The sequence below is a fragment of the Vespula vulgaris genome, chromosome 4 (genome assembly GCF_905475345.1).
Source record: "Vespula vulgaris chromosome 4, iyVesVulg1.1, whole genome shotgun sequence".
Lineage (NCBI taxonomy): Eukaryota > Metazoa > Arthropoda > Insecta > Hymenoptera > Vespidae > Vespula > Vespula vulgaris.
This window is the reverse complement of record NC_066589.1, coordinates 6,641,955-6,664,768: the sequence shown is the minus strand read 5'-3', so window position 1 is coordinate 6,664,768 and position 22,814 is coordinate 6,641,955. Positions and strand designations below refer to the sequence as shown.

The 22,814-nt window shown below is 38.6% G+C and overlaps 1 protein-coding gene across 2 annotated transcripts in view; it reads right to left on the bottom strand.

Annotated features, from left to right (window-relative positions):
• Nucleotides 1-984: 984 nt before the first annotated feature.
• The window catches only part of LOC127063327 (homeotic protein antennapedia-like), a 231,010-nt gene continuing 209,180 nt past the window's right edge, over nt 985-22,814 (bottom strand). Inside the window, exons 8-9 of one of the 2 annotated variants that reach the window (XM_050992955.1) lie at nt 1,662-1,752; nt 985-1,566 (exon numbers count right to left, since the gene is read on the bottom strand). The gene's annotated coding sequence lies outside the window, so the exon portion shown is untranslated. The remainder of the gene's footprint in view (nt 1,567-1,661; nt 1,753-22,814) is intronic. The other variant, XM_050992954.1, reaches the window with a different exon arrangement.

The following is a 22,814-nucleotide window of genomic DNA, read 5'->3' as shown; positions in this document are numbered from 1 at the left end:
GTAACGAACTCCAAAGAGAAGAAGTATGTGATGAAAAAAATAAAAAAAAAATTCTTTTCTCACGACAACGGATAACAAATTGTTACAAAATTGACACCGTTAATCCGCAGGTTTGGTGCTAATGGCAGAAATATATGGAGGGAGTGAGCGGGCGGTTCTGGGCGTGGCGGAAAAACTGCTGAGCAATCGTTTAAGGGTAGCTCGATCTTCTCTTAAAGGTAGCGAGGAGCAAGACAAAAAAGAAATTCGTGTTCCTCGACGCATCCTCGATACTGCATTGCTTCTGTTTCCTTTTCGAACGATCGAAAAAACTGTTACACGATTTTGCTACGAATATTACGATAAAAATTAATTTGAATCTTTAACGACTTAAATATAAAAAATGGATGTCCTTTTCTAAAATATATAACATTTTATCACGTAAACAATATCATTTCATGATTATGTTATTATAAGTTATATATAATTGCTAATGGATGTCACGATTTGTATGTGATATGAACGAGTGTATTATATATATTGATTGAAAAATGCCAATAATGAGAAAGGAAAAAGTAAATATATTTGTCAAATGGTGTTGACAGACTGCAATATCGTACGCGTGCGCAAAGAAATTCTTAGCTGGAGACTGGAGAAGAGGATAATCTTGATATACTACAGCTAGGTAGGTAGGTAGTTAGGTAGGTAGGTAGTTAGGTAGGTAGGTAGGTAGGTAGAGAGAATTCAACAAGGAAATGCACACTTTCGATGCGTATATTTATACGATGCTAGTCCCTATGGGAATGTTTCAAAAGAGTTCATCTCCCAAAGAGTAAATATTGTTGAAAATTAACTAGCTTCTGATTCTTTAACTATCGTTTCGTACCCTACATATTTTTATCCTTCTTTTCTTATTCTCGAGGGACATATTGGAAAAATCTCGACTTAAGTACCAGCTTGTTGAATCGTCTCTCTTTGGGATTTTCATATATCCGCCTTCAAATCTTTCCAACTTTCAAATCTCTATTTTCGTATTTCGAAATCTTACAGCACAAAGGAGTTTAAGTACACAGTGAGTATACATAGGATTAAGATTAAAAGTATATTAATAGATATTGAAAGGTAATCCAATTTCAGCGGTGACTTTCTCAAGTAACAACTACGTATTTGTTTATCATACTTTCTAATTCCTGTTACTTGTTTACTCCTACTATATTATTCGAATAATAGAATAATGAAATATAAATTGAAATAAAAATAAAGAAAAAAAGAACATGCATTGAACGAAAGATGAAAGATTTTTAAGAAGAAAAAAAAACGATATTGTTGCTTCTGAAAAAATGAGAGAACGCTTATAGTATTAAGATTAATTTAAATATATTGAACGATAGAGGCGACGATGGTGGTGGAGTCGGTAGACCATCGTCCTATCAATGCGTTGGAGATTGACAGGGCTGGCTATGATAAATGAGATTCCCAGCGTTCTATTCCATGATCTGCCTCCTCCTCTCCTTACCACCACCAATCCTGCATGCCGCGTAGCATCATGGACCCACCCCTGCTGAGTACGAACCGAGGGGTGCTCGGCTGGAGCAAAAAGAGAAGATATCTTTGGTGAGAAGTAAACACGTTACATGGAACGAATCTAGGATCGATATCGTTCAAGTTGAACATCGGTAAACCTTTTTCTTAGCAAGATGCGGTCTCCTTCATCTTAAATCTCGAGACACAATGATTCTCATTTTCTTTCGATCATGTGACAAGCTGTCATCCCTTTTAGAGACAAACAATAAAATTATTAGTAAATATACATATACATCGTAATAGTTTACTTAGGACTAGTAACGAAAAGTTATTGATGCGTACATAATGATGGGACATGATTATTCAGATTTATATTTTTAATATCAATGTATGATTTATCTTTTTCATCCTAAATAATAAATATTTAACTAGTGTTTACTGTAATTTTTAATAAATTATAATGTGACTGATTATTCTGTATACATATTACTAGATAAAATATTGCACATTCATGTAAATCAGATTGTAGAAATAATATTGTACATGTCCACCTTTGTAGTATCTCATATATTTCTTTTAAAAATAAACATTTCTTTCTTTCGTGTCTCATGTATATCTGTTTAATTTCTATATATATATATATATATATATATATATATATATATATATATATATACCCTGATAAGATGATATACCGAGTATTTACAAATGCAACGCGACTTTCATTGTTAATTTTTCAAAGAACGTACAAACACGAACATCAAATATCTGATCTCAAACTGCATTAAAACTTGACTCAGCTAACAGCTAACATTTTCAAACGATGCCTGCACGTTCATCGTACCGTAATCAATATTAATCTGAATTATCTTAATTAATACGCATCGGGAACATTAAATACTCGTCCGTAGGACGTTTCTCAAGCGACGTTTCCTTCCCTTCGTGATAAACGTCCGACGTGAACGGCTTCGTTCCAGACGACCAGTGATCTTCAAGCTTTCACAACTTCAGTAAATCTTGTTCGACTATCTAAATGTAATATTTTAATATTGCTAATCAATTTTGGAGAAAGACACTTCATAGAGTTTCTAATTTATAATTTTTATGAAATATTAATTACTACCTACACGGAAAGTGATGATAAATAAAAATAATTCTTTTTCTATCTCTTCATTCGTAATATTCTTAAATTTTTTTTAAAGAGATAAATCGTATAATTTACAAATTTCGTTCTAAATGAATTCCACAATGTAAAAATGGTTTGAATACCACTGGAAATACGAAAGGAACGTCTCTTGGTTGGTTCGTTCGATGAAAGTGTGTTTATCGGATGGCATTGAAAGTATCATTAGCCGGTTATTGGGATCACTCGGATAGCGAGAGACTCGGTTGCTCTCGTCGTCGAGGTCTACGTGGGATAGGCGTATATTTGCTTCTATCCTTGTATATCCGCGTAGGTAAAGCCATCCTGACTTCATTCACGTCAGATGCGAGGCGACCACGTCATTTATCTGCCAGGCTGCTCGAGCTAACGATGCATTGCCCGGTTTGTTACTTGGACTCCTGGCACGCTCGCACAAACTGCCGATCTGTGTATTTCTATGAAATGTTCTGTTACGGAGATCTGCTTTCTTTTGTCGGGATACGAGACATTAGAAGAAAATGATTATTCGGTTAGTTCTACGTTCATTTTATTTAATGGGTTTATGTTTCGCTCGATTTGTTGGGACACTCTAATCGTAAGTGATAAGTGTAAAAAAAAAAAATCAGGTTAAAACCAAGTAGAAAAAAAAAACATTAAAATAAAATAGATAATAATCGATGGATTGTTTAAATCTGGACACTTGAGTTGAAATTTCGATCGTTCGTTTTTGAAATGTCAATAATCGTCAGATTAAATCAGTTATCATTTTTAGTATTTATAGGCTATCACTATAATATCTTACAATGAACGGTTTTGATTGAGGTATATCCAGATTAAAATTCGAAGATAAATGGAAATGGATCGAATCTTAATGCAATATCGGGCGAAACATCTGAGTATGGTAACGTCGGTGTAGCGAAAAGTAGAACAACTCGAAAAGAAAACGTACAACATGCGACCAAAGTTAATGAGAGTTTTGCGTGTACCGGAAAGCAGGCTGGCTCTTCTGATGTACAAAAGAGTGCGTTTACAACTCCCCTTTCTTACAAACCCTCTCTGTTAACAGTGCACTACTCGAACCACTCCCAAATTTTGCACGCATTCTGAATATTCGATACGCTTGGCGAAAATCGTTCGTTCGTCTTCTTATGTATATTTTTGTTAAGAAAATAAATCACTATGCCTATATCGAAATATACCAGTTATGAATAATGAATTTTGATTATTTCGATTACAAATGCATTTATCGCAACTTTAATTTATTATATAGCGTAACATTAATCCCAAGTTTATAATATTGATTCGTTTTTTCTCTAAGCTATTTCTAAACATTTTCAGAAACTTTTTTAAACGGTCGATTATGCAAGATTTCGTAGAGTCGAGAAGGAGTGAATGCGCCGATGCCAGATGACGATAAATCACTCGCGTTACGTCATAGCTTGGCTCCAAAGCGAACCCTCGATTCCGTTCCGACGAAGAATAAGAAGAATCCGGAAGTACGGTTAGGTGAAGGGTAGGGAGAATGGGAATACGAAAAGGGACGAGATTGTCTCGCGGTTTGCCGAGAAGCAACTTTTCTATACCTACCTAACATACGAACTTGCTAGGCTTTCACGTTGGAAACTTAGCGAAGCTTAGGGTGCAGGAATCTCCCTTTCTTCTTTCGCATCCTTCAGCACCGTAGTACGAGAACGTAAGAGACAAACAAGCGAACGAGTGTGAGTGGATATCCAGGAACGTAATTAATGGGTAGTTTGGTGGTCAGTTGGACAGCTGTCCCCTTTTCTTTTATTCTTTCTTTCTCTCTTCGCCGAGGAATGGAATCGTGTAGAGTCGGCGAAGCGTCGCGGTTGACTCTGAAAGAGTGAGAGGCAGAGAGAGGGAGGGAGAGAGAGAGAGAGAGAGAGAGAAAGAGAAGGACACAGAAAGTTCCTCCAGTCCTCCTCATCCCGTTCGAGTCCTCCTCCGATCTGACTTAGACGTGCCTCCAGACGTGGCGGAAGGAGCAAGATGGATTGCCTGACACTACCGGACAAGATCAATTGAATTTCTATTTGGACGTAACCGAGATCCGTTTGGCAGCCGCCATCATACCTCCCACCTCTCTCTCCTCGATCGCTTCCCTCACACTTCCCATTCATCCACACACTGCTTCCTCGTTTCTTCAGGTTTCCTTACGATGCGAGAGATTTTATATCTAATTCTACCTCGGGTACTCGTCAACGCCAATGCGATCGGAATGATCCATTCGAAGAATAAACGATAGCCGTCTTTCAACGAACGACATTGTTGACTTTCAAGGTTCATAAGGTTCACAGGGTTTCGTTTAGAATGTTTTTGAGATTTAATATGGAACGTAAGGATTGTTTTATCGGATACGCGTAAAGATTTCATTAATCATAATCATCGATACTTCTTACGGTAATCAATTTCTTAATAACTTAAAATTCACACGTTGACAGGTTTAGAGCTTTTTATTACGATCGGCGTGTAAATGAAAGAACACGTCATTTTCTTCGACGAAGTAAGATAGCCAACCGATGATAAATGACTTTCGATGCTAGCTATTTAATTATCTTGAAGGTAAACGCGTAAACGATTTTTTACAACAATCTGCTACCGATTGCACGTTAATTACAACTTGTATTACTAATGAAAAGTACAAACATTAATAATGTACAATGAATTATATTTATTTGTTTAACCTATTAATATATTATTAAGCACTCGTTGTTGATATATCATTACGTTTAAAGAAAAATAAAATTAAGTATGTATATTGCGTATCGATTATCATCGATCAATGTTATGATGCAAAAAAGAATTCTGCATTCCGAATCATTTATTTTCCTCGAAAATATTGGACATTAAGAAGACAAACATTTTTATATTTTATTAGGCGAGAACATTTAGGTTTTGTGGATAGAAAAAAAAAAAACAATTATACATTTATCTTAGAATGTCATTTTATTATATTCGCGTTACGTCGATTAAAAGCTCATATAGCGTTATGATATTCCAAACGATGTTACAAATGAAGCTTATGATGGATGCGTTCTGTTCTTATATTTTACGCTACCATAATAACGCATGACACGTGTGTGACTCACCTAAGTATGACGTTCCTAATCGCATTGTCCAATCTATTCGGACATACAACTTATTTTGCAAAACTACGTTATACCTGATTTCAATAGTTCTTCGAATTGACCCAAATGATTTGTCAATGCAACATAGATAAATGGTTTTTCAGATAATTTAACAAAGATACATCTTTTCTTCTTTTTTCATAGTAATAGGGGACAGAAAATGAGCGATGCATATAAATAATTAATCAACCGTTTTTTCTTTTTATTATATGCCTATGCAAAACGTTGGATATAATTTCTATCATATATAATAGATGTATCACGAATATTCAACCATGAATATATACGAAATAAGTAGCTATATACCATGAGATCAAGGACTCAAACGATCTTTGAAAAGATCTTCTCATAACTTACCGGACGTGAGCAGAAGGCAAGCTCATTTCGAACGCAAACCTATTACTTATTATCTTATTAAAACTAAATCTATATCGTTACCCTTTCCTCACCTCTCGTAACAACGAAGAGGAGAAGTCGATCTTAAGAACGATAGGAGTTCTCTCGTAGCTCCCGCGCATACGCATACACGCACACACATATGTATACACATAACTTCCATGAACACGTATTATACTAATTGGTGGCGTAACTTTATTACTCTCGGTTAAATAATGACCGGTCCATGTTAAGATACGCCGCTCTAAAGACCGTAAAAAATAAAGGAGAGGAGGGATGTATACAATACGTAGCGTAGAAAAGAGACCGATAGAAAGGGCTGATAAGAGAATATTCGATAAACTAAGCCAACCACGTTCTTTTTAATAAGCCGATAAGGGTCAGTTCTAACCAAGAGATATCCGGATAGCTCGAAGCAACTTTTTTCAGAGCCCATGATCGAAGAAGGATAGAGATGTAGATGGATCTGCCATTATTAGCCTCGATATCCGACGTACCAGGCAAATTACTTGCTTCTTCTCCGATCGAGATGATATCGATATCATGATATCGAAGATTTTCAAACGATAAGATTCGATGCGCTCGTAATGAGCAATCCACTTTGTCTTGCTCTACTTCTTCCTTTTTTCTTTCTTTTCTCTCTCTCTCTCTTTCTTTCTGTATTCCTTCTATCCCTTTTACAAGCCGACAGCAGCTAATTGTCTCATCGTTGGTAATAAAGTTGTCGTGAATGCACGATAGCGCTCCCTCCTTACGCCATATTTGTTTTACGAGATCGTACATACGTGTAGAAGGGTGACGCGTAATTATCGCTTACCCTTTTTCGTTTAAGTAGTCAAACTGATAACGAAAGGACGATTGTGGTAAGGTTGGTTAGAACGAATAAGCTGTAAATAACTATCAGAACAATGTTTCGTTATATTTATTTCTTTTTTTTTTTACTTTCGCGCACCTTTCTCTCTCTCTCTCTCTCTTTCTCTCTTTCTTTCTTCTTATCGTTATCACGAAGAGCTCTTACGATTCTCCGTTCCTTCTTGAGAATGAAATTCTCTCGAAGGGTAACGGTGAAAGGAAAAGGAAAGAAAAGAATGAAATAAAAAAAAAAAGTAAGAAAAGAAGATAGCGAGAAAAGACGCGAGATGGAAGTGATTTATGCACGTTGCCGATCGTTCCTATTAAAAATGGTAAATGCTCTTAATGATGGCATTAATAATTGTATTCAACAAACCGTCGGTATTGACCCCGAAGACACCCGTACGAGGCACGCCCGGAGAATACCCTTGTAACGATCTGGACCGCATTCATCCAGCCCCGAAGAGAGATCGTTTGTGAATGAGCGAACATTCAGTGCCCGCACTTTTGATCCCGGCGTTATTAATTATCCGCAAGTAGCTGCGAACGTGTCCGGATTTTCTGTTCCTTCTTTTTTCCTCCTTTACGATTCTTTTTCCTTTTTATTTTTTTTTTTTTCATGTTTAGGTGACTTTTTCAGACAATGAGGATAGAAAATAAAAGTCGATTCGTAAATCCAATTTACTTGAAAGAATTGAAAAATTAGACGAACTAGATGAAAATGTCTTCACGAAATCTTGCGTACGAGAATGTTTTTTCTCTTCCTTGCACATTAATATTCTTTAAATGTTGGTCGATCAAAATAAAAGTAAAAAGTAGAAGAGATAAAACAAACGATGAAAATCGCGTGTGATCTTTTAAATTTCTTTGATATCCCGTCGTTCGTTGATTACAACAACGAACAATGCTAACGAATTCATTGAAAATTAAGATCATTCGAAAGCTATTCGAGAGCTAACGCTATGAGATAGAAAGCTAAGTTAAAAATAGTCACCTGTAACGGAAGCAACAAATAATCGCTCGAGGTGCGGATGGAAACGATGCGTGGCGATGCGGTCGTCCTACCGATTCCGCTTCGCCTTGCTGCACCAAGATGAAGATGATGAAGAACAAGAAGAGGAAGAGAAGTAAAAGGGTACAGGACTTATATTCTGTGAGGGACAGAAGGATGTTGCTTGGTAAATAACGAGCTAAGCAGAGAGAGAGAGAGAGAGAGAGAGAGAGAGAGAGAGAGAGAGAGAGACTTAGAGACCAATGCAGAAAAAGAGAAAGAGAGAAAGAGAGAGCGACATAGTTGCACTTAAGATCAGCGCTTGTAAGAGAACGGACGCGCCTCATATAATCTCGACGATGCTTCTCGACTTCTTTCTTCCCTTCTACCGCCTTCGAGATCATCCCCGACGTAGTTTGGCGTACTTCTCGCGAAATTCGCATCATTGTATACCCCTCTCTCTCGTCCCTCGCCGTCGAGCACGCGAATTTACCGTCCAAAGCAAACCGTATGTCGGACATCGGTACGATTTATCGCGTTGACACGTGTCTCTTAGAGTGGAGAAACGTTCATCGAGGGAGAGGGAGAGAGAGAGAGGGAGAGAGAGAGAGGGAGAGAGAGAGAGAAGCTTGTATTCCTCTTCATCTTTCTTTTTTCTGGAGTACAGCCATCTCTATCTTATTCTCTAGCTCGCTCGACTGCCGCCATGCGATTAAAATAAATTTTCGAGGAGGGAAGAAGAAAGAGAGAGAGAGAGAGAGAGAGAGAGAGATAAAGTCGGCCGAATTTTCTAGCCGAGAACATTACAGTTGCAAACTTCGTGATATATTTTGTCTTCGTGTTTGCTGTTACGGGCCAATGACATCGGCTTCAGTTTCAATCCTAATATCTTCGTTATTACTCGTTCAAACTTCCTCTCGGGTAATTATGAAATTATTCATTATATTAGCAAAGTGTACATACACCTATATGGTATTAACATTTTCTATGAAATCAAAATGAATATTTTTAATAGGAAATTACAATGCGTCTGAGTTCCCATATGAAAATACATGAACGAGGAGCATCCTGTTAAAAATAGTTATGGCGGATGCGTGAATGAACACACGCGCACACGACGCGACGTGTAGGGATCCGGCATGAAAAAGCGACTGCGATATACCAGGTAGGCGGTTGTAGGTTTCCCGGTCTCGACGGTCGTTAGGTCTTACTTCTCCTTCTTCCTCGCTTCTTCATCTTCGAAGTTGTATACATCGTATGCGAGTTATGGCAACGCGTACGAGAAGGAAAGAAAGAGAAAGAGAGAAATAGTCGCGTTATCGGGCGACTTAATCGAACGATTAATGACAAGGTAAGCGTAAAAGTGCTCGAACCAAAAGGACCAAAGGGGTAGAGAGGGTAAGAGCAAGGATAAAAAAGAGAATCAGTCGTATTCTCAACGAAGAGCCTTGTTAACTGCTGAACATCGCCTTGGCCCTCTACTACATTTGAATAAAACATCCTGATGCTGACTGATTAACTAATTATCGGTCAGGCACCGAAATCAAACTCGAGATCAGGTCAGGAATGATAGTCATAAAACATCTTTGTCCTTGAATCTAAAATCCTGATATGAAACGTGCCACCGTTTTATAATTAAGATTTTATAACGTATAGTTACTTAGAAATTATCTTATATATGCAATAAAATATATCAATATTACATCCGAACGACCAAGTATAAAAAGTGATATTCCGTATCGATGTGCATTTAACATTTCCTGTCAAATAAACTTGCAAGAGTTATTTTTATTATCCACGAAATAAACGATCTGCTTAATATCGACGTTAAAAAGAACAAAATCCCACGATTAAAGTGTACGGAGTAAAAGAATAAATTTGACCGCGAAATAATCTTGGAAACGTCCACCGAATCTTAGAAATTAATAATGCTGTTGCCTTTGCCACCCAATATCAAACAACTTTTGTTTGCGTTGTGTACCAAGATATTCGAGCGTCTTGATTTAAAAAATTTAACTTGTATATACATATGTATATATAACTATGTATTATAACTCATTTGCAAACTCATGCCCTGTTAAAAGGATAGCAAGGAATAAAAGCGTTAAATTTACATTTGGTGTGCGAAACGTCTAATAAGAGAATCGCAAAGGTGATCTAGAATAATGGTTTACTCCGGAGATGCGGATGCAACTAAAGAGTTGTGGATCTTTTGGTAAACGCCAGGCTAATCCGAGTCTCCTCGAGAGTGTCGAGATATCGAAGGTGATCGAACGACTTGAGACGCGTTAAATATTGAGTCGAGCCAACAAGCATAATGAGGGAACCGTCCTCCGTATCTCCATGAAAGCCTTTGCATCCTTCTCTCTGTCTTTCTCTCCCTGTCTCTTTTTCCCTTTCATGCATACGTATATACACATATACATAGACGTTCTACGTGTCTCTTTGCTACGAGCCTTTCGAAACGAGCCTTTCCAAGCGCGCGTGGATCGTCGACCGTTCATTAGCGGCGGATTAATACGAACTGCTCGCCGGAACGAACGGACAAATGCACGGTAGCCGTGTCGTCCCAACGTCCGCCATTCGTTTGAATATCTCAAAACGTACCTCGCCTCTTCGAATCTCTCTCTCCCTCTATCTCATTCTCTCTCTCTCTCTCTCTCTCTTTCTCTCTCATTCTTTGCTTCTCTATCTTTCTCTCTTTTCTCCAAGAAAATCTATTCGAGTACCGTCTAGTCGAATACAAAGTAACACGAGGAACGAGGAAGTTATTAATTACCTATGTACCTTTTGTATAATGACCGAGTGTTGCGATTATTATCTCGTCAAATGTTCTCCTTGATTGGATAGAAAGTTGATTTGTAAGAATTTATGCGAAATGTTTTTTACCAGATTTTTTTTTCACTTTCCTTTTCCTTCTTCTTTTTTCATTCTTACTTATTCTCCTTTCCATTTGGTTTATTCGGATTTCTAATCGCTCGAGTCATAATTAATTAACGTTAGAGTTAATATTATGAAATTGAAACGACAGATCGATTATAAAGATTTTCTTTGGAACTTTTCGTACTCGATGCATGAAAAAAGTAAGGGACGTGGAAAAACGTTGTACGTTCGTGCCATTTTTCGTTGACGGCATCTCGTTCGGGTGCGATTAAAAAAAGATCACCTTCGAAAAGAAATTTCGATTAAATTGCCTCTGCGAGTCGAACGGGATCACCCTGAGCTTCTATAGATATGGTTCTGGCTAGGGTTCCCGTCAGCTCGAACTCAGCTTTGACGCCAGCCGTGGCGATTTATCAGAATAATGCACACGCCATTACCTCTGTGTCCCCGCCTTAAAACCAAGATCTTGATTTCGCGCGAAGTCCCATATAAAGGCTACGACTTTCTTCCTTGATTTTACTTATTGTAACTTTCCGTCCAACAACTTCGATTATTGTTCTAGGATCGACGAATGTTCGAGATATCAACTATTTGCAGTGAACATACACCTATACGTTCAAGAACAAATTATTTTTCAACGAATCGGAAATTAAAAGTTCATTTTTTCAATCCGAATAGTTTTTTGTTTCCCTTCTATTTCATTTTTCTTTTTCTTTTTTATTTTATTTGAAAATGAATCACAAAGCGAAGCAATCGTTACAAAATTGTTCGAACGATCGAGATCATCGAATCTTTGTAAATGAAAGTACTTAGGATATATAAAAACGTTACCGCTACGTTTTGAAAATTGAAAGACAAAGAAATCGTGGTCTTCTTCAAATAATGAATTTTCCCGAGAAACGGGTTTGAGTTATCGTCGAGTTTCTCTATAAATAAAGCGACTGGCGACATACCGCGTCACGTGATGCCGTGACGAAGCGTGGATCAGCAGAGTGTGCTTGTAACGAATGAGTGCTGAAATGCATGTACATAGTCAACATACAAAGTCTGTGAGACGATTGTCGGGATCGTTGCAATTATCTTCATTTCTAAGCAAGATAGACGAAATTAGAAAGGAAAGTGAAACGAAACAATGACTTTTCCCATAGAAATTCATTTTTTTTTTTTCATATATCAACGATCTAACTTATCTTTTATTGCGATAATAAAAAAAAAAAGAAAAGAAAAAGGAAAAAAAAAATTCCACGTGAATGATCTCTTTTGAAAAACTTGCGAGTTTCATAATGATTGTAGCAAGCATAACACGATTTCTTCCACGTTTTTCCAAGAGAAACGTTCATTAATTTGTCATCAAACCGACGACATTGTTTCAAGCTTCGTTCGAGTTCGCAACGAGAGCACAAAAATACGGATGGAATTTATAGTAATTTGATTAATGACTTTAGTAAGGTATTTGTCACGTTGTTTACGAACAACGATGAAGGTCTAAGTTGACTGCTATAAGCGGCCGTGAAAGGTCACGCAGATTTATCACCTTCTTATCGATCGCGAAGAAACGACATAAATTCTTCATTGAGATAAGCTAGAAACAACACAAACAGATCGGGAACGGCGATCGTACCATTGATCGAAGACTAATGCATAGATATTAGGGAGAGTATGAACGATCGATGGTGTATGAAAAGAATAAAACATAAAAATAAAAATATAAAGGAAACGAATTTTTAAAAGAAAAGAAATGAAAAAAAAAGAAACATAAATGAATACAAAAAGAAATCCGTTGCTTATTCTTTCGGAAAAAAGACTACGCTCATGACAATATTTCCGAGAAAGCAGATTCTCAAGAGAACATGACAATTTTTTGACATCCTGCCCGTACAAGGAGATATCGATAAGAGGCATGTCCCGAAATGAAAAGGCTCTCCTACCGTGACTTCCGAGATTTATCGTTTAAACGCGTACTTACGGCTCGAAGAGAGGCTATTACGTCACATACGAGCGGCAATATATCATCGAAATATGAGCCGATGATAGGGACGTAAAAGGAATAACATTTAGTAGCTGCATTAAGGATCAAAGTCCTTACGAAAAGAATTCAAAAGAGAAAGAGAGAGAGGAAGAGAAAGAAAGAGAGGGAAGTTAGAACCCTCGTTCACCAGCAGTAATAAATGTTGCATCGAGCTGCTCGACTTTCTTACGACTTGAAGAGGCCACCGAAAGGCTTTCAAATCGTTGAAAGTTTCTCGAAAGTATACGTTTGAGGGAAGGATTAGCGGAAGATACCCCTGAAAGTCAAAGATTCGGTGGAAGACTCATGGATCGCCGTAATTTCGACTAATTACAATTAAGCTAATATCCAGCCATCAATTAGCCAGCTCGAAAGAGGCTCGCATTAAATAGCTAATGCTTCTCTGCTCGTTCGATCCCGATGAGTCTTTGGTATATCGCTGATAGACCGAGTAAAATTATGACGAACGTCCTCCTTGGAATACTGATTTTAATAGGGAAATTATCGGGACTCATATATAATCACGACGCGAAGTTAATAAAGCGTAAAACGTTTTCTCTCTCTCTCTTTCTATCTATCTATCTATCTATCTATCTATCTATCTATCTATCTATCTTTATTTTGCAATAGACAAGGCACCGTTCGATGTATCGCCAATTATTTCGTACATTAATTACGAAAGACGGAAAGGCATGCTGGCAGGAAGCTTATTAGTCAACAAAATATTACTAATTAGTCTGGACATCTATCGTACGTGAAATCAAGGCCGAAACGTGTCATTAAGTCGCCGGATGACGCGTAAACGTATCAGCATTTACCGTAAAACCATATTACGTATTTTGATCGATGTCTAAGCACTGGAATAATGCTAAATGAAATTCTATTGTTTCTGAATATTCGCGTTCGTCCGTGTGGGAAGAACGATAAGATAGTTTCTCTCTGACGATCGAGTAGATTCGTTTATTAATAGACTTGCGAATTCCACATCTCTCTTCTGGTTATCTCGAAATGTAAATAAGACGTTTCTATCGCTGAACTTCCATGATTTCATAGCACGTGTGAATGACGGATGATTATCAGTGACAATTATTTCTCTCTTTCCTAGAACAGATAAAAGTTTTATTGGAAGCGTTCAATGATTTATAGTTTGTATTGCAATTATTATACAATATTCCCAACGCAATGAAAACGTTCAGATACAAAGTCGTTGAATAACTATTACACTATGAAAAACTCTAATATTCAATCGTAATGCAATATCCATCGATCTACTCAAAAATAAAACACTCTCCATTCTTTATCTCCATTTACGATTATTCCGAGCACTTTGCCAAGATACCAAGCACTTTTTTATCTCACGTATAAAGAATAAAAGGGGTGGAAAGAAAAGTGTCGCAAAGAAGAACACAAACTCCGGCTTTGGAGAATGCAGAGCTTTGGAGAAATCGTATGGGGTGAGCAGAGTGGTTGGTACTTATTTATACGAGACGCCATAAGGGTGATCCTCGTGTTTTGACACAGCGTCGGTAATTCATCCGGTGTATGTCCAAAAGCATCCGCAAGATAGACCAAGAAGAGAGCCGGCTTAGGGACGTGACTTAGGGGGTTGAAAACGCTACCTAAACGGGGGGCCATCTGTCGGACAAACCGCGAAACTTCTGTCAACGTTTCCCCTGCATATCCGTTCGACGGTAAACGAGGAAAACACATAGTATATCGGTGGGTGGTTAACGACGATGGAAATTGATGCCGAATGGCGATCAATCTGGTAAATGAGCTTTACTTTCCGAGATTGTATGCTCTTCCGATTATGTTACAAGCACGAAAGTAATATAAAAGAGTGAAAAAAAAAAAAGAAAAAAATTTTCCCTTACGATTTTTCAATCTACGTTTTATCGTGAAATAATTTCATTGCTGAATAATATAAGATACAGAAATAATAGAAAATATTTCACATTACCGACTTGGATTTGCATTTTTTCGGAATGATTTATGAATTAAATTTCAATTGAAATTATAATTAATTCATTATAGGATGTGATTGATAATCATTAAAACAAATTAACATTCGTCATCGAATATTTAATTAAATAGTAACATTTTTTTTATTCATTATTAATTTTTTTATTTTTTTATTCTTTTTTTTTCTATAAAGGAAATATATATCGGTCCTTTTGCAAGCGTTCGTTCCGCAATTACTATTTTGCGTGCGCATAAAATGCAGACGGTGAATCGATTTAATACCGGTAAATTAGCCATGCCACCGCTAAGATACGAGCATTAAAATAATAACGCTCATCGCGTTAATGGACAACCATAATTGGGGAAATTCTTATCGCCTGGAAATTGGTCCTACGCCTTGGCAGCTTCTCTCAAAATTTCGCTCGTTTCCATTAAATTATTTCCATACCGTTGACGACCAATGAGGGTACGATTCTTTAACGAGACACTTTCACCCTTTGTAATTCGACGTAAGCTCACCGACTTCTTCCGAGACGATACTAAATACAAGTATTTAATAAATACGCACGAAATATCATTTGTTATTTAAAGATTACAAGTATATTATCGATAAGTAATTCATTTTCGTTTGTTGTTAAGTGAATTTTTACATATGTACTTTTTAACATCCTATGTCTCTGAAAAAATTCTGTGACAGTACGATTTCATTTTAATAAGAAATATAAACGATTCTACTATACATATCGAAAGGATACCTTTCTACCATTCACCAATTCTCACAAAATCGCTTTACTTTTGAGAAAGAAATATAACTAATTTCTATGTGTACGTGTGCGTTTAATCTCTCTCCCTTTCCATTTGAAATAAATGATGTCTATTTGAAGATAAGGTAAAATACCATTCTCTGTATGTTGAAATCACGGGATTATTTAACTGGCGAACAGATATATGATTTAATGAATCTCCGAGGATATCGTTAAGTACAATGATAAACGTTGATCGAAAAGAGATAGAACGATTGATTGGTTGGTATTACTATGAAAGTAAAGGTCGGAATGAAGTGATCGTAACTGGTTGGTGAAAGTGGGCAGCACATTCTCGAGGGTGTTGGTGATGGTACTTGGGTAAGAAACAGTAGAGAGCTTGGAGGATGTGTGAAAAGTGGCTTCTCGAGGTTCTCCTATCTACGACTCCCCGGCGTCTCGCTTTGCTAATCGTGCTCCATTAAAACACCCTTCTTCCGACGGTGAAACCACGCCGTTACCGCGTTCCGTACCTTCACCGCGAATTTTCTCACCCTAATCTTCCCTGTAATCTTCCAACTTTCTAAACTTCTCAAGTCTAAGCGAATTCTCCGAACTTGAAATAGCGCGAACTCGTAAAGACTAAAAAAGAGAAAGAGAAAGAGAAAGAGAGAGAGAGAGATTGAGAAAGGGAGAGGGAATAACGAAAGTCTTAAAGAACTTTCGAACGACGCGTTAAACGTTTCTCGAACTTGATCGATATTTATCTGCTTTCGATCGTAATCTTATACTTGGATTAGACAGTTATAACGTAGTAGTTGAAATTCTCTTGGTATTATAGAGAGAATTGCCATGCGTTCGTAATTTACAATATCAAAATTATAATCTCACAAGTTGACGAAAAATGCGATTTAATTAACAAACGATCTTTTATAATACCACACGCGATAATTCATTTCCCCGATGTGAATGACGTAGTTTAACGGAGAACAACGTATTCGACCAACCGCTCTCGACGAATTTTCCTGAAATCCGATCGGAGTAGCCCAAGTGTATCGTTTCGAGGTTAGTTAACATTTTTACGAAGCGACGATCGGTGATTACGAACGAAAAACGAACGTACGAATAAACGAAGCAACTTGCTGAAAAGAGAAAGAGAGAGAGAGAGAGAGAGAGAGAGAGAGAGAACGAGAGAAAGAGAGAATAGGATCCTCGTACGTATTATTTCGCGGGACCGAGGGAAATGTTGTAATTCAAATGAGTTACGAGCGGTATCGCACTCCTGGGAAGTAGGTGCTAAGCGCTCGGATATGCTGATAGAACGCCAGTGATACGTAGGACTACAGGCGAGATCGCGATGGGGTTGAAAACGGCTTTCCTCGTACATATGAACCAGCTTCGAGTTAGAGAGAGAAAAGGGTGGTGGTCGAGAAAAGAGGAGATATGGAGAGGTGGTGGAAACGAGAGAAAGAGAGAGAGAGAGAGAGAAAGAGAGAGAGGCAGACAGGCAAACGAGAGAGAGAGAGAGAGAGAGAGAGAGAGAGAGAGAGAGAGAGAGGTGCAAAAGGGAGCTCTGTTTGTAATAGTCTACGATGGCGTGAGGCGATGAGATGTGATCGCTCGACGATGAGCTGTGGGCAACCTGATGGTCCCGTAGCGTTAACCTGCCCTGCCTGAATCTGCCTGAATTCGTCTGAAACAGTTTTGAACATCCAACTATCGTCGCTCTAACCATATTCATTCGCTTTTTTCCCTCTATATCCTTTTATCTCTCTCTCTCCCTCTTTCTCTTTCTCTGTTTCTCTCTTTCTCTCTATCACTCTCTTTCTATTTTTTCATATCGAAATTTGTTGAAACGAGCATATGCAACTTATAAAGTTAGTATTTAAATTATTAGCCTTTATATCGAACGTTAAACTATTTAATGAAATTTGGAAAAAGAACAAATTTATTTCGCCACTAAAAATTCTACGAGAGATCGAATCTTTGTGATCGCATGAACGTATCTATCGTTTTCAAGGCTTATACGTATAGATCGGATCGAGAACGCAGAAAGAAACCCGTTTCTCGCGGATAGAGAAGATCCTATAAGAAATACCTGCCTTTTCCTACGCGGTGGGCGTTCGTCTTGAAATTCAATTAATTCGGCGGCGATGAGTATCTAGTAGAATAATGAGACTGCATCTCAACAAGCATTATCGAGTCCGGATCTCCCCGGCACCCCTCCTATTTAGAAGATAACGACGACTCTTCGCTAAAGTCACTCTCCTTGAATGGTGTTGTCATTCGTCGAGTACTCCCTACCCTTCTCTCTTCTCTCTTTCTCCGTCTGTCCGGATGCCGACTCGGGCGACCAATGAGAGACAGTGTTTCTTGCTTGGTCTCTGTCGGCGTGAGCGTCTCTTTTCTTCCCTCCTCTTCTCCACCCTTCGCCTACCTCTCCTTCTTCTTCGTCTTCTTCTTCTTCTTCGTCTCCTTCTTCTTCTTACCACTCTCTCTTTCTCTTTCTCATTCTCTCTCTTTCTTTCTTTCGTCGTCTTCGCGTCTCTTCTCACTCGGCTTCTCGCACGATGAGATATGGCCGTCACATTATCACCTGATTATGTTATCACTTTGCATCGCCCGCTCCTTTCCCATGCAACCTTTTACCACCGTTTATCACCGACGCCGAAGATCCGTCGCTCTTCAAGCCGCTCGACGCACGACTTACGAATCTTTCATTCTGAGGAGAAAGAGAGAAAGAGAAAGAAAGAGAGAGAGAGAGAGAGAGAGAGAGAGAACTCTTTAAGACTTTCAAAATGAAACTTACAACTTTATTTCGATCATCGAATTTTATCTAAAACCGGTTCAATCTTCCTGCTTTATAATATCTACGTTTTACAAACGGTTATGATCTATCCTTAGATCATAATCACGATCGTAATTAATGATTAAAATATTCTCACATCGAGCATACCTAACTTAAAGCATTAACGATCTAATAACAAGTGTAAGGAATCATAAAGGATAAAGACGGATCGGATTAGAAAATCCGATCCTTCGTTTTATTCCATACACGAGTGAATGCACAAATAATATCATTATAAATCCTAAGATTCCAGAGACTTACGAGATACCTTCTACCCCTACGAAAAGGTTACGGAAAGAAAGAATCCTTTCGAATTAGAAGAAACTTCGCCGAGAGAAGGCTTGTGTAGAAGCGAGCAGACATAACGACGTTATAACGTGACGCGGAGGAAACGAGCAGTTCGCGATACTCTTCTTGAGGATCGAGTCTGAGGTAGGCTCCAGGTCGAGCCTCTCTCTCTCTCTCTCTCTCTCTCTCTCTCTCTCTCAATCTCTCCCTCTCTTTCTGTCTCTATAAGAAACATATACACATATACACACATACGTATACTCGTTCGCTCTCGACTTATTATTTGTAGCTACGGTATGGTGGTTGCCGGCGTGCACCAGCATCCATTTAATCTCTCTCAGTGAGGAGCGTTTCTTTGATCAGCGCGCGACCGCATCTGCCTGGTAATATCTCAAGCCGGTCCTGCAACCGGCGTCCCGGGCGCGAGCTCCCCGTCTTGCCCGCACCGCGGCATTTGTTGCTGTCAACCGGCACCTCGGATAGTCTCCGTTGCTGTTGCTGTTGCTGTTGCCGTTGCCGTTGCCGTTGACCGTGCGCGCGCGCGCGCACTCTCCCTTGCCTTTCTTAACTCCTTCCTTCGTCTTCGACCTCCACGCTCCTCCTTCTCCTCCTCCTTCTCCTTCTTCTCCTTCTTCTCCTTCTTCTCCTCCTTCTCCTTCTTCTTCTTCTTCTCCTCCTTCTCCACCTCCTCTTCCTCCTCCTTCTTTCCCTTCTACTTCTCCATCTTTCCCTCCACACCAACAAACGTCACGTGCGCAACGTAGATGCGGCTTAAAGCAACGAGGCCAACATTCTTCATATTATATTCGACCTTTCTCTTTTTCTTCATTTGCTTTTATTATTTATTTTCTTCTGCTTCCTTTTTGTTTATTTATTTCTTCATCATTCTTTTTTCTTCCCTTTGGAAACTGAAGTAATTTCCCTTTGAGTTTTTTTTATCAATTCCCTTAGAGAAGCTTCGATTTGAATTGTCTACCAGAATGGATTTTTGCGTTGCTCGCGTTGAACAATTCCCATTTGAAATGTTTCAATAAATTTTGCCGAAGAATAGAATCATTTAACCGTAACGAATGCTTGACTAGTAAAGAAAAGTTTAGCGTTTAGATTTCAGAGCAGATTTTCCCTTTCTAGGGCAAAGTAGTTCAAGTAAGAATCCGAAAGAAAAGAGAATGAGCTTTTAAATGCGTATCTGAAAAGGTTCATCCCCCTTCTGCTCTCTTTTCCGCTTTCTCTTCGTTTTCTCTTTTTCGAGAAGGCGCACTTTAATTTTCTAGACGTTCCTATACCTTCCGTTCGTGTTCTACTAGAAGAGTAGTAAAGTTTGCTCTTGTAATTGGCTCACCGTTCGTGTCCCGTTCTTCTTTGTGTGCGCTATTAAGGCCGCGTAAACCTGGGGACTGCTTTAGATGCATCTATTCCGCGTGGTTAGGCAAATTCTGTGGTAAACCGAGTGCGAGTACATCGTGAAAGATGCACTGAGCTGTATACGTCTATAGCATTCTCGTGTAACGGAAAGGATTACGATCTAAAATGTGCTTTTAAGTAAAACGTGATTACATTCCAGTTTGAAACTTTGAAACGTTTCGCAACTTTTCTGGATAAATTTGTGTTTCTTTTAGAGATATGGATAATTTCTTGAAAAAAAAAGAAGAAAAAAAGAAAGAAAAAGAAAAATATCAAGCCATCGACTTCGAGTTACATATAATTCCCGATCTAATCGCACCCTGATCGATCACTATCAAATATTTCACGCTAGAATTGATTTTAATGAAGAAATTTCTGTAAATGACGTGAAATAAAAGCAAAAAAGAAGAAAGAGAGAAGAAAAGAAAAGAAAAGGAACAACCAACAGAGTCGATGTATCGAATAAATTGTAATCGTTTGAAATCGAAGGAACAGCTAACGAAGGCGCAACATCTTCGAAATAACACGTCGAGTAATGCCCGAAACACGATCGCTGAAGATGATAAGCGTGTCCGAAAATTCTGTCAAAACATTGTCGAAAGTTTCGAAGTGTGCTCGGTCATGCGTTAGCTCGCGTCGATTTGTCATTTAATTAACGCGCGTTACATCTTGCGTTACTTGTGTATGCGCTTGCGCTTGCGCGCACGCGCACATAACACACAAACATACACACGCATACATACGAACGGCATTAAAGCCGCTGACATTCGCGAACACATGTCGACGAAGAAAACAACGTAACGTACGTAATCGCGCATCGTGTTGGTACGACTTCGCTCGAGAAATATATTATATAATATATGCGTATGGTAGTAATATGTTACACACTTTGGAGTAATGCTACGTCAAAGCCAGCGCCACCGAAAATATGAGCCGGCTGCCGAGCGGCCCGCTAATGCTTGGTCATTTATTATGCTTACATTATTTCGAGATTATTAGTCTTCTCCTACTCTCTTTCTCTCTCTCTCTCTCTCTCTTTCTCTGTCTGTCTCTCTTTTTCTCTTTCTCTCTCTCTTTCTCTTTTTCTCCGTTTCTCCTTCTCTTCCCAAAAACTTTATGTAGTGTTTTGACTCGCCCGCAAGCGAGCTAATGTTTCTGTAAATAAGTAGTCTTCCCACCTTGGACGTCGCCCCCGCGCTTTATAATTTTCAACGTTAGCCTCCGTGTCACCACAATCTTCGTCCACTTCGATCTAATCTATGCTCACTTCGACCTTGAACCCGAGTAAATAGATAGGTAAGTACATTACGAGTTAACGAGAATATATACTTGATTAGTTAACAAGACTCTACCTCTCTCTCTTTCTCTCTATTGACAATGTCTATTAATTATTTGATTAATTTGATTCTACTTATTTCTACGATATTTCTATTTTTCTCTCCCCTCTTCTGTTTCCATTTTACTCTCAGTATAAAAGGGTGTTAATATATTGCCCTTTTCTAACGAAAAGAACCCTAAGTAAGTGTTTCAACATCGATAGCGATAAGATTGTCGGCCGTATCGTTTCGAAGGAAAAGCGTGTCGATAATTCGATTTTGGGTGACCCTTTATAAAAAATCGTTCTCGTTCTTTCTCTTCTCGAATTCTTTGTTCGATCGTGTCTACGATGAATCAGAATCGCCGTTGTGACGGATAAAAAAAGAAATACTTGGGCAGGAAAAAGCTTGGAACCCTCGTTTGCCAAGAGCTAAGCTAAAGCCAACATGGATGTTCCAAGATAGCAAACATCACGATATTCTACGGTCCATGGTATATTTGTCACTATTCTTGACGATCGAGTGACAGCTGCGAATTCGCTGGCTACGAATTCGTTTCTTACTGTTAAAGCTAACCGATATACCTACCTAGCTAAGTCAGTTTCTTGCGTAGCTCGTGCGCTTGACGTCGATCGATGGCAGGGACACGGACGAGAACGAGCATATTTTTTTTCGAAACACGAACGTATTTTTCGCGACCGTTTCACGTTTCGGATACCCACGCTATAATACTCTCTTTTTGGGAAGAAGGATAGTCCTTTTTAGGACAATGTCGGTCGAGTACCTACTTCTTGTTTTTCACTTCGACAGTGACGGTTCAATATGTAAGCGTGTGTGTATGTATGTGTATGTGCACGTACGTGTGTCTGTACATTAATTCTTTTTCGACGTACTCTATTCGTGTTATCATATAACACATATTCCGATCTCTTCTACTAGTTTAACGTTCTCAAAGCTGCTAACATTTACTACTAAGGAAATAATATTACCTTTAATACCTATACTTAAACAAAATCAATGAAATCGCAGCGAAACGTTTTTCTTGAAATAGTTCATGCTCGTTCCCAACTATCCTCGCTAACACGCAGTGTACCTGAAGTGATAAGCGATAGGAACGGAAGTTAGTCGAAGAGAAACAGAAGAGTGAGATGCGAAGGAGGGATAGAATCGGTAAAATGAGAGTGAGAGAGAGAGAGACAAAGGATGAAGGAAGAGAACTTGGAGGCTGGTCGAGTTGAAAGGAGACGAGAGGAAGGACGAGGAAGGACGAGGAACAGAGACGTGGAGGAAGAAGCGAGTAAGGTTTAGGTAGCTACTCTCGCTCTGG